General features: G+C 36.3%; 1 protein-coding gene across 3 annotated transcripts in view; it reads right to left on the bottom strand.

Annotated features, from left to right (window-relative positions):
• The window catches only part of EXOC6B (exocyst complex component 6B), a 604,485-nt gene that overhangs the window by 321,860 nt on the left and 265,649 nt on the right, over positions 1 to 16,976 (bottom strand). The window lies entirely within an intron of this gene.

Genomic DNA, 16,976 nt, shown 5'->3' with positions numbered 1-16,976 from the left:
TGCCCTGTTATTTCTACTCCCCACGACGACGAGACCTTTGTGAGTAGGCAAGGGAGTTGAGAAGAGAGAACTCAATCTCCGCAGTCCAGGCTGCTTCACATTTTTCAGAAATTACTGCATGTTCAAACAATGGAATATTTGTCAAAGTACAACTTGATCACCAGAATTCATCTGTTTTTCATAACCACATTTGACCTAAACTCTGCTGACTAAACAAGGTACCCTGTGTTTCGCAGTCTGGAAAATGTGGCTCCCACCGTCATTTTCAGACCGCGGTAAAACCTCTGGCCCCTGGACTACAGCCGCTTGGTAACTAAGTGCATTCAGATTAGGCCAAGGATGATGTCTGCTGGCTTCCCTTGTTACATCAATCACAGATTTTCATTTTCAATTCATGTTTTGGTTAATCTCTCTTTTTTTGTAGGTATCTATCAAGAGAATGTAGAGGATCCACAAAAATTTGTATGTTTCCCTCTCTATGGGCTAGGTACGTACATATAAATTCACATATATCAACATACATACTCTTCTAACCTTTTTATTTGAAGAGAATCCTAATTTACAGAAAAGTTGTAAGAACAGTATGAAGAAACACCCACGTATTATTTACTCAGATTCACCTTCCATCAATACTTTGCTCCTTATCCTTTATCATTTGCTCTCCTCCTAAATATTTTTTCCTTAGCCATCTGAAAGTATGTTACATACAACAGATCTCTTTACTCCTAAGTAGCTCATTGTGCATTTTCTGAAAATAAGAATAATTTCTTTAACAACAGAATAATTATCAATGTCAGAAAATTTAAGTTTTCCTCATCTACTGTCCATATTTCAGTTTTGTCAATGAATACAAAAAAAATGTGCTTTAGAGCATATTTTCTCTCAAGTTCAAGATTCAGTCTAGGGTAGGGATCAGCAAACCACAGCCCATGGGTCAAACCTAACCTGTTACATATTATGTAAATAAAGTTTTATTGGAATACAAGCAAATTCATTCATTTACATATGGTGTCTGGCTACTTCTGAGGTATAACAGTAAATCTGAGTGGTTGTAACAGAGAGTCTATGCTCCACCAAGCCTAAAATACCACTGTCAGGCCACATTTTCGGAGAAAATGTTTGCCAATCCTGGCCTAGGACAATGCATTACACTTAGTTGTCATGCCTCTTTAGATTCCTTTAATTCGAAACCGTTCCTCAGCTTTTCTTTATTTCCTATGATTGACATTTTATATTTGTATAAAATATATATTTGTATATATGTATATTTGTATATATTTGTTTTCTTTCTTCCTTCTTTCCTTTCTTGCTTTCTTCCTTCTTTCCTTCCTTCTTCCTTTCCTTCCTTTCAAACAGAATGTCTCTCATCCGGAGTCTCTGTGATTTTTCCTCATGAGTTAGATTCAGTTACTTACTCCAGGTCAGAACACTATATAAAGTAATGTGGTATCACTCTCAGGGAATCTCACTCAGAGGCACACAATGTTAATGTAACTTCTGATGTTAATTTTGATCACTTGATAAAGAGGGTACCCAATTATATTTTTGGCTCATTATTAATAAGGAATCTTGGGGAGACACTTAAACACAACACAAATATACTATCACTTACCAAAATTTCCTCCCTAGGTTTAGTATCTATGAATGATTTCTGCCTGAATAAGTCATTGTAATGACTACAAATTGAGAAACCCTTAAGAGTCTGAGATTTTATCACCTTGCATGCCAACAAATTAGTGTGCCACATTTTCAGGAATGCTAGCGGAAGGCACGAAACTGGATCAGAGACAAAGGACTTTATTACCAGTATCAATAGCAGCAGCTGGAGTATCAGCACTTGTGCTCGCACCAGTTTCCAGAATCCCAATTTCCATAGGACAATGTGAAGAAGTCCAGGAGGCGCCTGCACATACAGTGGTTTGCTTTAAAGGAGAGGAACCCTGAGCATAGGGAACCCAAGTGTCTTTTCTCCATAGAAAAACACGATCTTGATCTTCCAAAGCTGGAAACATGCCTGCTTCTTTCTCTGGCAGGAGAAATTATCCCTACCTTACAAAGCTGTTGGCTACACAAACATCCCTGAAGAGATCATCTGGAACAAACACAGATAGTGCCTCTGCTCACAAGATGTACAGGCATGCAAGAGACCTGTAAGTGTCTGCCAACAGTCAATGCTCAACATCCTACTATAAGAAATAAGACCACAGCCTCTTCCCTATTAACATATGTACGTATTTAAGATTTTTACGTATTCATTCATTCATATATCTGTTTATTGGTTTTTTTAAGCTTTTTAAATGTTTATTATTTATTTTTGAGAGAGAGAGAGAGAGAGAGAGCACGAGCAGGGGGAGACAGAGAGACAGGGAGACACAGAATCCAAAGTAGGCTCCAGGCTCTGAGCTGTCAGCACAGAGTCCAACACAGGGCTGGAACCCATGAACCATGAGATCATGACCTGAGCTGAAGTAGGACACTTAACTGACTAAGCCATGCAGGGGCCACTATCTGTTAATTGTTAATATCCACTTATGGCTTTCTATTTTCTTCCCAATGAAAATACCCTTCTCATAAATTCTCCTACTTTTGTGCTTTCCGTTAAGCTTTCGGAGCCTAGCTGCTTTTTATTGCATTATTTGGTGGAAGGAATTACACACGTGAATTTCTGAATAATGGAGAAAAATGTAGAGGAAGAAATTATTCTTCTGTATTTCTGAATTATGCAGGAAAATTTAGAAGGACAAGAGGTCAAATGCAACTAAAATCTAGAGAAAGTATCCTAAAAGCCTTCTCAAAAACTTGAATAAAAGCTAAAACAAACTTCTCAAATAGCCACTGCTGACTGTTTAAGCCCACAACTAGTTGTAGCCAAGTGTGGTCTGGACTGGGCTATTCACTATCTCAATGATACTAGTTTCAATGGCATCTTTTTATATTACAAGAAAAAAAAATAGGCAGACAGACCAGTTTCATAGAAAGTAACTGACCTTACTGTTTAAGAAAGGCAAATCCTATTCTTTTCTCAATGATGACTCTGATAAATCAGGCCTCCCCATGAGGCAGTTCTAGAAAACCAGAGCAAAACCTTTTTGACAAACATAGTCACATAAAACTGTTATAGTCACATGGTCACAGAATTGTTAAAGTATGTACCAAAGGCAAATCTGAATGAGAGAAGATGTTTTGAAAAGGTAGACTAACAAGATATAGATGGCCTTCCCACTTCCATCCCTACTTCAATCATTATTGACAAGAAACCAGGTCCAATCTCTTACTGGTAGTAGAACGAGGGAAACCATGTGCTGATTCGCTGTACAAAGTTAATATGCTGATTAGGTATCATACGAGGGTGCAATAGGATATAAAGAATAATTTAGTACTTGTAAACATGCTTAGAATAGCTCTCCACGCATAGCACAATAAATAAGCCACTTTAATGATGATGACAACTGATGGAGGAAAGGACACAAGGCAGAAAATTTATATCTAGCTCTAATTTTTTTAAGTTTATTTATATTGAGAGAAACATACAGAGAGAGAGAGAGACCACAAGTGGCGAGGAGTTGGGGACTTGGGATTCTCTCTCTCTCTCTCTCCTCCTCTCCCTCTGCTCCCCTAGCAGGCTCCGCACGGCCAGCACAGCCGTGATGTGGGGCTGGAATTCACAAACCGTGAGATCATGACCTGAGCTGAAACCAAGAGTTGGACGTTTAACCAACTGAGCCACCCAGGCGCCCCTATATCTAGCTTCTGGTTCTAATTTGGTTACCTATCACTTATATGACTTTAGGTGAGTTATTTAACTGCTTAAGGCCAAGGTTTCCCCTTCTGTGAAAAGAGATAGATAAAAGAAAGGGTAGGCAAAGTCCTTCTTGCTCTGATATTTCATGGTTCTTAACTTCTAGATTAGTTATTTTATAAAAGTAATCTTAAGGGGCGCCTGGGTGGCTTAGTCGGTTAAGCGTCCGACTTTCACTTAGGTCATGATCTCGCGGTTCGTGGGTTTGAGCCCCGCGTCGGGCTCTGTGCTGACTGCCAGCTCAGAGCCTGGACCCTGTTTCAGTCTGTGTCTCCCTCTCTCTCTGACCCTCCCCTGCTCACACTGTCTCTCTCTCTCCTAGAAATAAATAAAAACATTAAAAAAAATTTTTTTTTAAAAGTAATCTTAAATGGGGAAAGGCTGTAGGAAGAAGAGAACACGTGTTCTTGTACTATTTCTGTATCTGCGCATTTATATCTTCATATGCATTAGTCCAGTCCCTTATTCCTTACTCACTGCATTCTTAAAGAGCCCTTTTAATACTATAAACATTTAATGACAGGGGTAGGAGTGAGCAGGATTATGTACAAACTGGAAAGTGGAATATTTCTTTAAGATTTAAAGGTAACATGCCACGTGCTTTTACATCCATTCTTTCATTTCATTCTCACAGAAACACTGAGAATTTTTTAATGGAAAAGAATTGAGGCTGTGAGACATTACATAACATGTCTTAAGTCAAAATTTAGAATAGATTCAAGCTTATCTGGTTTGCCCCTAATTTTTTTAAAAAAATCACATTGACTAGGAATCACTTTGTTTCTAATTTTAATTGTTTTTAAAATTACAAGAGGATTCAGGATTTTTACAAAATATTTTATTCTTTGAAGCTACTGCTTTCCTGATGAACAGAAACAGACTCAGATGGAATGCAGCCCTTGCACTATAGCCTTCCCACCTGCTTTGTTTCTGAGATCTAGAAAAGATGCCAAAAGTTCTGGCATCCATGTTGCAAAAACAAAGACAAAACTACATACTAAAGATGGACAACTGTAGCTGCTAAAAGAACATAAGTCTCTGAGGACAGTATAGCGCCACCATACCAACACTGAAGTGCCAACATCTGGGCTACTCGTCATATTATTAAAAATATACTCTGTATTTGTTTTTATTTTTTAATGTTTACTTGTTTATTTTGAGAGAGAGCGAGAGTGCGCGCACAAGTGGGGGAGGGGCAGAAAGAGAGAGAGAGAAAGAGACATAGAGAGAAATTCCAAGCAGGCTCCAGCCCGATGTGGGGCTCTGTCTCATGAACCATGAGATCATGATCTGAGCCAAAATTAACAGTTGGACACTTAACCAACTGAGCCATCCAGGTGTCCCAAAACTTTGTATTTGTTTAAACTGTTAAAGTTGGGCTTGAGTTACATGCACTCAAACACCACCTACACTACTACAGATATCATCATTAAACATCATAAATGACCTCAATTCCATATCTAAAAAAATATGTTAATAAATCTTACACTTTGTTTCAGGGCGAGAAAAAAATCCCAAACCTAAACTAATAACACCCCATATAATAGATCAATGAACTATATTCACTTCAGCCAAAACAACGAAATCTTCTTTGACGATGGCATAACAGCCCTTTTACAGGCCTCCATCAATTTTTCACATTGTACGTTTTGGCAAGATTCTGAACATTCATTCACTCATTCGTTTCACAATTATTTGTTAAGTTCCTTCTGTGTTGTGAGAGAAACACAGTAGTCTGAGATTCCCAGAAGCTCTAGTTAAAGACACTGAGTTAAGGAAATTAATGAATGCTGCCAATAGTCCCTTGAGGAAATCTCCAGCGCTACCGGCAAAGAGTCTCAGTTTCTCCTCTAGTTTTTGAGGTCCTAAATTGCTTCCCCTCTAGATTGTGGTTTGAGTTATAATAATCTGAAAAAGTAGAGAATCCACTACAGCCCCAACCTCAGCTTCTCCAAACCTCTCACAATTAAAACAAATCAGTTCTATTCATAGCTTAAAAACTCTTCAAGACACCTGCTACAACCAGGCATATTTAAAACAGAGCTCCAGTTGTGGCATTTGCTTCTGGTTAGATCATTTTGGTATATGCAACTTACATAACTGTCCGAATGACCAAATTTCCTCTATAAAACAAAAGGAAACCCTTCCCCTCCATGTCTTCTTGTTCAAATCACGAGGCTCTGGTCACAGTTAGTTATTCATGCCTCCCCCACAACTCATAATATCCAAAACTATTGGGACAATGTATTAAACTACGAATCCAGTAAAGAAGGCATTTCAGGGAAGCTCTAAAAGAACCTAAAATTTTTCAATTTAAAAGCAGAAAATAAACAAACAAAAATGTGGCAGTCACAACCAAAACAGGAAAAGGAAGAAAAGATTTAAGACATCTGGCTGGATATAGGAGATGAGGGAGAGAAAATTATAAATGCCAAATCCAGAGATCTCAGAAATGGGAGAAACTTAACACAATTAACAGGAAAAAAATATCAAAAAGAAAACAGAAAATATGGACTCTATTTCAGGGAAGAGAACTGCCTGTCTGAAGCCATCATTATGAGAGAACACGGGGGGAGAGTACATCTAGAGCATAGATTGTGAGCAGGAGAAAGAGAGTGACCAGAAAGGAGGTAAGACAGTCAAGTCATGATAGAACATGGAAGGCTATAGAGACCAAATTAATAAGTTTACTCCATTCTGAGAACAATGAGAAACTAACGTATTTGAAGCACAGTTTTTATACGATTTAAACTGTGTAGGGGTGTTACTGGGTATGATATGGAAAACGATTTATTTCTTGTTCATTTTGTCAGATCATAACAAATAATTGTTATTGTGGTATCAGAAGCTGTTTAAGTGAGACATTACTGTTAAAAAAAAGAAAAGAAAAGAAAAAAAGCAAGAACCCGTGAGTTTAATCTTCCAAACATAAGCATTTTAAAAAACAAATGTGAGCATATGTAGGGAAAGAAACGTTTTAATCACTTTTTTTGCCTCTTGTTTTTTATTCAAAGCCAAATGATATGCTTGTGGGTAATAAGGTCACCAGGTTAAAAGAGCAATATGACAATTATAAACAGTTAGATTACAGTGACTACAAACCAGGGCCCATTAGCCCATACTACAGGAAAGTTATCGCTATAAATGGCTTTTCCTGTGTCCTTATCAATGCAGCGCACAAAGAATCTCACCCTCAGCTTTTCTCTATGATCTATGCAGTGTTTACCCCTATCTAACCTCCCCAGGCACTGGTGGGTCAGTGCAACTATGGGGCGGGGAGATATGGCAGGAGAGTGACGACACCATCTGCGAAGTGTCAGAGATGGACTAGGAGTCACCAAATATTTCAGGGCAAAACTTTCCACATTAAAAAAATATCTCTAAAGAAAATATGCCAACGGCGCTCTTATTGCTTGGAAGTACTCAAGATCACCATGGAAGGAAACCAGAAAGCTCCCAGCTCTGTTCTAACGGTGGAAGTTGGCCCCTCAAACAGTGCAACTTGCATTTGTCTTAGAGAGGAGGGGGAAAGCAGATGGATAGTTCTGAGATGGGAGAGAGTCCATTTAAAATGAAAATAAAACAACGCTTACAAAAAGGGTCAAGAGGAATAATGTCTAAGAACCAGAGCTTGAAGTCCTGGCCACCTAAAGTTCTTAAAAAACAAATGTCAAGTATAGAAACATCAGAATTCCTTGCTAATATCATTGCTATCCCAAAGATTCGAAAATGGTACCCACTCATTTCATATTACTGCTCTCAGGAAGGCTTTTCCATTAAAAGTTCATTTTTCTTTTCTCATTTCCCAAACACAACGTACATACTCCAACTAAACATGATGGATTAAAAAACAAACAAAAACAGGTTATCTTCAGAGTCTCCTACAATTCTCTAGACCCATTAAATTAGGAACTTTCAAGAGCAGAAAGTGTCCTGGTCATATTTACCTCTTTCACTGTATTAAATATTGTCTTCAATAAAATGTAACACATTTTTTTTGGTAGATCTTCTTAGGACATATTTGAATATACTAATGTGATCTGTAAAAAACCCAAGACAGAACCACAGTATACAAAGTTCTGATGGCAACTGAAACACGAGCCCTCCTCCTCCTTTTTTTTTTTTTTTTTAACAGATCATCTGATGAGCCTGGTGTTCCCTAGAAATATAGCTCCAGAAACAACTTTAGGAGACTCTAGATCCATTAAGCTATGTGTCTCTGGCAATGCTGGAATTCTATATCCACAATTTCCAACTTCATGTGACTAGTGAAATAATGTGATATTTCCCTCTCTCTGTAACACCATCTTTGGAAATGTCAAATGAGAATAAAAACTTACAAACTCCAAACCCCTAGAATTTTGCCTTTCTCGTTTGTCTTAATTTCTACCACAGGAGTAGTGAATGACCTTGCTTCTGTTTCCACCCAAACCAGAAATTTAAATGTTCATTCAAGTGTCTTTATAAAAAATTGAGAGTTGAAATAATGGATTTTTATCACAGTTACATAAAATAAATACAAATCAATGGTTTCTTTTAAAGTAGAATCAGGACAGATCTTTTAAAAACAGCCTAGAGTAAAATACAATCAATTTTAATGAAATTGCTTGCATTTGCTGCCAGGTCAATGGTCTATGAGAAACACCAGGAAAACTACATGAGGTTGAGGTTGATGTCTGAGTATCTGTTTTTGTGGGTTTTTTTTTTTTTAATTTTTAATGTTTTATTTACTTCTGAGAGAGAAAGAGAGAAAGACAGAGAGACAGCATGAGCAGGGGAGGGTCAGAGAGAGAGGGAGACAAAGAATTTGAAAAGGATCCAGGCTCTGAGCTGGCTGTCAGCACAGAGCCTGACACGGGGCTCGAACCCACGAACCATGAGATCATGACCTGAGCCGAAGTCAGACACTTAACCAACTGAGCCACCCAGGCACCCTGAATATCTTTTTCATTTTTCATTTTTTCATTTGCCAACCAATTGTCCTGATACTTAGATGTAACAGAAATGCTTTGCTATTTTTCTAAGTGATTCTCATTTTTTTAAGGCAATAACAATTAAAAGAGTCTGGCCTTCAAAAATACACCCGATCCTGCAGATAAATCTGACTTAAGTCTATGTCCCAATTCTTGTGTTAAAGAGCAACAGTGCCTTCTGATAAAGGTACCAGGGTAAAAACTGTAAAATCTTACCTTGGGTGCCAATAAAAGAACTATTTAATGGCATAATTCAGAGTGAGGCCAGTCTCTACCAAGTGAGGTGTTCTCATATTTGCCATGTAAGTCACTTATTTAATGTAGTCAAATTTGTGAGGCACTATGAGATGGCTGCACAGAGTGTTATATAAAAACCAAAACAATACTACTATAAGTGCACATATAAACAACAACCCTGCCACTACCACTATTTGAAAGTATCTTGAAGTCTAACCTTAGAATGCCAAAACTAATCATTTTCCTTAGTTGAAAATCTCAGTTAATGTCTTAGGCTCTTCATGTTATGTATCTCCCAAGTGCTTTAATGTAACAGCCAGTTGCTACCACAGTTCGTTAAGTAATTTCCTTAAGTAATTCCTTTAACACCTCAAAAAATGTGTCCCTTAAAACTGCTTTTCTCCATTCCTTTTTTCCACTCTCCAAATCCTTTCCTTGCTATCATCAGTAGTCACAGGACCATGGATTTTGTAGTTTCCTCCTGTGCCCATGCAGACCACATAAGTAGAAACTCTCAGATTAGAAAGGGAGAAATATATTCCAGTAAGATTTCTGCTTACCCCATCCCACCCCCTGCCATCCCTGGCTCTAGCAATGATCACGAAGAGCTGTAAAGAGATTGTGGGTAAATTCTAGCCCTGCTACTGACTCCTCTCTCTGAATTATAGCCAAGTATTTAAAAAGCGATATTATTAAAGCAACCAAGAGGTAAAATATCCTGAAACCTAACAAAATTACTTATATTCAGGGAGATAAATTACTCTATAGTTCTCATAATTACTTTTAAACCTCTGTTTGAATCCTTCTTAGTAAAATAATTCAGGGGACAAATCTATTAGTTTAGGTGCTGAGGCTAACTTCTTCTTAATAGAAAAACAGGTCACCAGCTTGCCATGCCTGATGACTGCCCAGGGAATGAAGATTTATGGCACAGAAATAAGTTCACTTTGAAATATGCTTTTAAATTTGGATTTTGGCAAGGCTTCCAAATCTAAGAGAAAGACAAGTGTAGGGAGTCCTTAGGAGGCTTATAAAAGGGGATAGTCAAGTGGAATTGGGATAAGCCATTCTGGGGCATAGGTCTGTAATCAGTAGATGCCTGAAGCTGAACTCAGCCTCTAGTTCCCTTTACATGAAGGGTTCTTTCTAGGTCTAATAAGATTCAGGAGTTGAGGAAGCCTCTGAAATTCTAAGGAAAATATCACATGCCTGTACATATGTGCATTTTGTCTGGGGAAAGGGCTCACAGCTTTCATCAAATTCTCAGAGGCCCCTTGCCCAAGAAAGTTTAAAAGAAATACTGCACTTGCTAGAGCCTTTGTAATATGAATTCACCACACAATGACATTCGGCATCCCCTTATACCTCAGGCTGTTCTATAGTCTCCTTTAGTAACTGAAAGAGAATTAAATAAAAATGAGGTTCTTATGATTCATGTAATACTGAGTGGCTGCTGCTTGCTAAAAAAAATCCACATATTGCTACATATGCTATCCCTGGATCTGAGATGTCAGCAATCTTTAAAAAGGGTACTTTTATTATAGCTTAACACAAATGCAGGAAAAGTATATAAATTAAAGGTATACACTGGGCAACATTCTTTCATCTAGGATTTTTTAAAATTGTTAATGAGCAGATGATGTAGATCACTGGAGAACAAGAAGCCACAGGAAGATAAGATCGCAAACGAGACCCACGCAGTGGGGGTATGGTTGTATTACAGGTTTGCTCCCCCTAGTCTCTTAATGACACCCAAGTTCTTTGATATGGGGCACATACACGCTCCTGCAGTGATAGAAGGACGAGCGAGCAGCAAACCTGCAGAAGAGTCAGAAAGACTTTCCAGGGCACAGAGGAGCTGAAAGCATATCTAAATCTTTGTCCAAACTGAGCTGGGTTCAAGGCTTGGAGTCCATAAACATGGCAAACATTGCTGGGTTGGTAGAGTTTTCAAAAACTCTGTAAGAGAGCCTAGCTTCTGTCCTCACTAGATAGATAGTCCATTCATCTTTTTAAGTACTACCACACTATGTACAAAAATCTCAAATTATTATACTCATTTCTCTTCTGGTAAAATTTTTAGTTTGTTACTTTCTCCCTTCCAAAAAAATTCTCCTTAATGACTATAAAATGATATTTTATACCCTGCCATTTACCTGCCCATCTCTAAACTGTATATGAAGATTTAAACAGTACAAATTCATTATAAATTGTTTAAGAAATACACCTACATTTGCCCTCCACGCTTCCACTGCATTACTATACCAAGAACCAAGTCTCAATTAACCACTATCTGACCCTTGTTCACTTTCTTCCCTCCCCTCCTCCTGCCAAAGTTTGCCCTTCCTGCCAAAGTTCAGCACTTCCTAGAAAAGTCTCACTGCCTGTTTGATATTGTACTTCACTTTAGTCACCAAAGGAAGAATTTACAGGTGCTTGGCCCCATCTATAAGACCATGACCGAAATCTGACCTCCTGTTACAATACGTGAACTCCTGCCCTACTGATAAGGCTGGCAGATATAAGTAGGATTTTTCAAATAATCCTTTGGGAATTTATAAGCAGCACAGCCATAAAAGGGGGGTGAATGGAAGGTCGGTTTCACTAAAAATAATAAATATTGCCATGTTTATTCAAAGTGTGCCTTGTTATCCTCCAGGCCAAAAGTTCAGATAAACACTATTGTAAATGACAAAATATTAGAACTTTTTGTTACTTCTGTTATGATCCTTCCGTTGGACACCAATAGAACTGTTTTCCCTCGTATAAGTCCCAGCCCTGATATTGTATAACACTGCCCGAGGCTAGAACTGGATTCATTTGCAGGTCAAAAGGAGGGCAGTTATCTCTCAAAATCAAAAACAAACATTTATTGAGTATTATATACTGTTAATAATTAGTGCTAAGGCTAAAAAAGATGAATAAAACATGGTACCTGCCCTAAAAGAGCTTACAGTCTATTGAGGAAAAAGAACACATATTTAGGATAAGATAATCAAATATAGTCAGCACTAACAGAAATAGGTACTGGGTCTTATAACAGTGCAAAAGAGAAAGGGATCCTCTGAGTTCAATGTGAAACATTAGGAAAATTTGTTGCAGGACACAAGTATGAAATAAGAAAGAGTCCATAAAATAAAAAGAAGTGAGAATACTCATTCAGGCAGATGGACCAGAATGAGGAAAGGATGAGAAGCAGGAAATATGGTACATTCAAAGAACTAGAAATATTTCAGTTCCATTAAAGCAACGTGGTAAGCAGCAGAAAATATGGCAGACAGGACATGGAAAACCTTCTATCCTTTGATATGCCATATTTTCTTCTATACTTCTATATTTTACTCTATAGATGACCAATTAGAGAATTCTGAGCAGATAACATATATCCCAGGTTTGCATGATGCACAGATCACTCTCACTACAGTGAGAAGGTTGTTAGGGATCTATAATATAAGGTAGGGAGAATAGTTAGGAGAATGTTTTCAATAATCCTGATGTTGAGGGCAATCGTTTTAGGATAGGGGAAGATGACAGAGAGAGTAAAACTGTATTTAGGAGGTAACCTCTGCAAGCCATGGCTATTTAGACATGGTATTGAGGAAAAAGAAAAGGTTTGGGTTTCTGCCTGGAGAACTGATAGAATGCTGTTGTTACCCGAGATCATGGTAAATCCAAAACAGTAGCCTTTAGGGAAGGGGTAAGATAATGATAAAATGAATTCATTTTGAGCTGACTTGAAATCATTTGTGCCACCTGTGGAATGCACAGAAATGTTAATATAACCACATAGGGAAGTTTAAAAAATATTTATATTACAAATCTTTATATTAAGCAATCTATTTTTAAATATCTTTGTCATTAATATTATGAAGAGATGTCCTTCACTATACAGTAATACAAATTAGCAATGTGAGAATGGGAAACAAACACAGAGAAGTAACAAATTATGGCCCCCAAAAAGCTATGAAAAGAGTCAACTCTAGAAGTCATACATGTCTGGCCCTTCCTTTAGCAAAAGAGACACTTTAGTGCTTATTTAAAGTCACCCTAGCTTTGGAACAGCAATGCCCCAAAAATAAACATGTATTCCAGGAACAGGGCTGAGCTCTGACCACTAGTTGTACTTTTTCAAAACTAGGAAATAATATGAATGAGAGAAGAGGCCTGTTTCTGCCATATAAACAATGCCATATCAAATTATTATAAAGCCTTTATGAATACCAAATATTACAACACTACAGAATATTAGCATGTGGAAATTGTTCTTTTTAAATTTTTAAACCCATAGTTTAGAATGACATCAACTTTATATATTGAAGAATGTGTACTTTTTGAATAATTGATAAACTTCGTATGTTGATGTCAGAGACTAGAACCCCTACCTACATGTCTATGCTTTACATCATATACTTTAAAAAGTACCAACAATGTGCCTAGTAATCAGCATCAGAGATATATAACTCTTGCCAGGTAAACTGCCATTGATTAAATTCCAATCATGGGCCAAAGACAGAGCGAGGCACCATTCGTACATATTGGTAACTGCATGAAGCAGATCATTATTATCACAGCTCATATATAAGACAGCTAAGGTTTAGGTAACTTGCCTAATACTACACAGCTAGTGGGTGTGCAAATAAATGACTTCAGTACTCTTATGAATCACTATTAGAGTTCTCATTTGAAGAAAATTTGTCACATTTTCTATATCATAAAATCTTAACAAAGCTTTAAGAAAACTAGTAGATACACAGTGATAAGATACAGTGCTGTCATATTACAGTCATTCAAAGATTATACCTTCTGTCCTAGTAGGCTGTAATTTTTTAAAAGCATAAGTCCTAACTTATTTATACATCGTTGCTCTCCAAATCCATTTCATGCAGAACAGAAATTCAGTAAGTGTTTAGCGAATAAGTAAATGAGTAATAAAGTTTGAGCTAGCATATGCTCAAACAAATGTACTGCATTATTTTAGCTACCACTTACTTACTCATTCAACTGGTATTATTTGAGTACCTACTATATTCCAAGTACTGTTGTTGGTACTGAAGAGATAACATTAAACAAACTGATTTTCATACTTTTACACTATTTGAGAAGGAAGTACACTTGACTTCACAATTTTGAGACTTAACAATAAACCATATATAAAATGCAAAAAAGATTAAAAGTAAAAAATAAAAGGAGTTAAATTCCACAGAGTGTTAAAAAAAAAACTAATACATCCTCATTAAGTTGGATTTATCTAAAGAATACAAAAATCATTTAAGATCACAAAAATCTATCAATGAAACTTAGCACATTCATGAACTAAAGTATAAAAACCATAGGACTATATCAATATACTGGGAAAAAAGCCAATAAAATTCAACATTTATTTATGTTCTATGAAAAAATTAACAGGAGTCTAGGAATAACTAGATGAAGAATATTTACCAAAATCTTATTGCAAACATCAGTTTATGGAGAACTTTAGATATTCTGTTAGAGATCAAAAATCAGACAAGGATGCCTACTATTACCTTTCTGAACAACAAAGTAATGATGATAATACAATAAGACAGTAAATACAGTAAGACAATAAAAAGAACAATATGATATATGGATAGGAAGAAAAGAAACAAGTCAATACCTGTAAAAATTATGAACAACTATACAGAAAATCTACCGTAAACCAAAAAACAAACCATAATAATAAAAGAGTTGAGCAAGGTTGCCAGATATCAGTTAATTTACAGAAATTGAGAGCATCCCTCAATATCAGCAATTACTAATTAAAAAGTAACATAGAAAACTGCAACAAAAATTATATTTTGCTACTGCTTAAAAACATGCCCAAGACTGTTAATATAGAAACAAAGCCTAATTAAAGAATTTAAAAGTAGACATTTTTCTTCCATGAATAGCAAGAGTTAGCATTATAAATTTGTCAATTCTTCCCAAAATTTATCTATAAATTCAATCAATTCAAATCAAAATTCTAGAAGGATTTCTTTAATGAACTCAAACTGATTCTAATATATATACAATCACTAACTCTACTCCTGAAACTAATATTACACTATATCACCATATGATAACTAACTGGAATTTAAATAAAAACTTGAGGGGCACCTGGGTGACTCAATCAGTCAAACATCTGACTTCAGCTCAGGTCATGATCTCGCAGTTCGGGAGTTCAAGCCCCACTGACAGACTCCGTGCTAACAGCTCAGAATCTGGAGCCAGCTTCAGATTCTGTGTCTCCCTCTCTCAGCCACTCTCCTGCTCATGCTCTGTCTCTCTCTCTCAAAAATAAATAAACATTAAAAACCAACAAACTATAGAGCTGAGAAACAGAGTCTATATATATATATATATACATATATATATATGTCAAAACATATATTGACAAAACAGAGTCTATATATATATATATATACATAGGAAGAAAGGAAATATATATGGATATTTAGTATATGCCCAAGGTATTACCAGCAATCAGTGGGCCATATACAGATTATGTGGTAGATAGGACCAGTAAAACTGAATTCATGAAATAAAAAAATTAAGTTGGATTCCTATACCTTATACTATAACTACAATGAACCCAAGATGAATCAATATCCAAATGTGATAGATAAAAGGTTAAAGTTAACAGTCTTTTAAACAAGACTTAAAAAGTACAAATTACAAGGTTAAAATTGATGGACTTGATTATATCAAAATCAATGATTTCTGTTTATGAAAGATAACATGGCCATAGTGTAAAAATCTGTGGGCAAACTGGAAAAGACATTTGCAAAATCCTACACTGTCAATATGCACAACATATAAGCAATTTCTGAAATTTCTCTTTCCAGAAAAGAGAAAAAAACAAAACAAGAAAGCCAAAACAAAACTGATCAAAGGTCAAAAATAGGCATTTCCGTTCAAATAAAGATCTTAAATGATTAGTGAGTCTATAAAAAGCACAATGTTATCAGTAACCAAGGAAATTCCAATTAAAACAAAGAGACATCATTCAATATCCATCAGGTTAGTTGTAAAATTAAAATTCTACATATACCTTCTGACCCAGCAATTCCAACCTAGGTATAGAAATCATAGAAACTTACACCCAAGTCCATATGGGGGTACTACTTATTACAGCAGAATGTTAAAGGCAATTTAAGAATAGATAGAACACAGCAAATGCAAACCATGCAGAAGTGAGAGGCAATGAGTAAGATATACAGACTATAACAAGGTTAGATATTAAAAATAGGCTGAATAAAAAATACGAGTAAAAACTAGATCCATAAGACAATACCATTTAGTAAATTAAAAACATCTACATATACAAAATTATTCTATATATTTTTAAGGATACAAACACAACCATGACCAGACATTAAACATATCACAGTTTGTATATTTTGGGATAAGAGTCAAGTGGGCTTGTGGATAGGGGATGAAAGGAGGGGAAAAAAGATAAAAAAAAAAAAAATACAAGAGGGGGACTGATAATGAAATAATGACAATAGTGTGTTGTATCACAAACCAAGATACATATGATTTATTTAATTATTGGCACATGAGAAAAAAAAATTATCTACTTAGTTTAGCTGCCTTGAGACAACTCAATCTATGTCCTGCTCCATCTTTATATAACAAGCAATGATAGATGGAGGCAAAGGGTGGAGAGGGAGAAGTAGGGAAGAGGGAAAGAGGAAATTAGAGAGCAAAAAGTGGGAGGATGAAGGAGAAGAGAAAAAAATTACCCAGTCTTTTCCCAAACTAATGGAAATCACCCCAAACTACTCCAGCCATGAAGTCCATAGACCAGTGTTCCAAACTGTCTGGAGCAAAGTGACACTATATTAAATATATGAAGAAAGAAAATGTGTAACCGACCACAGTCAGATTTACTCCCATCACATTATAAAACGACCTTTTTTACAGAACTTTGTTAGATAGAATCTTTACAGAACTTTGCTATTAAA

Source organism: Hyaena hyaena, unplaced genomic scaffold (genome assembly GCF_003009895.1).
Source record: "Hyaena hyaena isolate Hyena2069 unplaced genomic scaffold, ASM300989v1 scaffold_591, whole genome shotgun sequence".
In the NCBI taxonomy this organism is placed as follows: Eukaryota; Metazoa; Chordata; class Mammalia; order Carnivora; family Hyaenidae; genus Hyaena; species Hyaena hyaena.
Note: the sequence above shows the minus strand (reverse complement) of the source record. Positions and strands in the feature narration are given on the sequence as shown.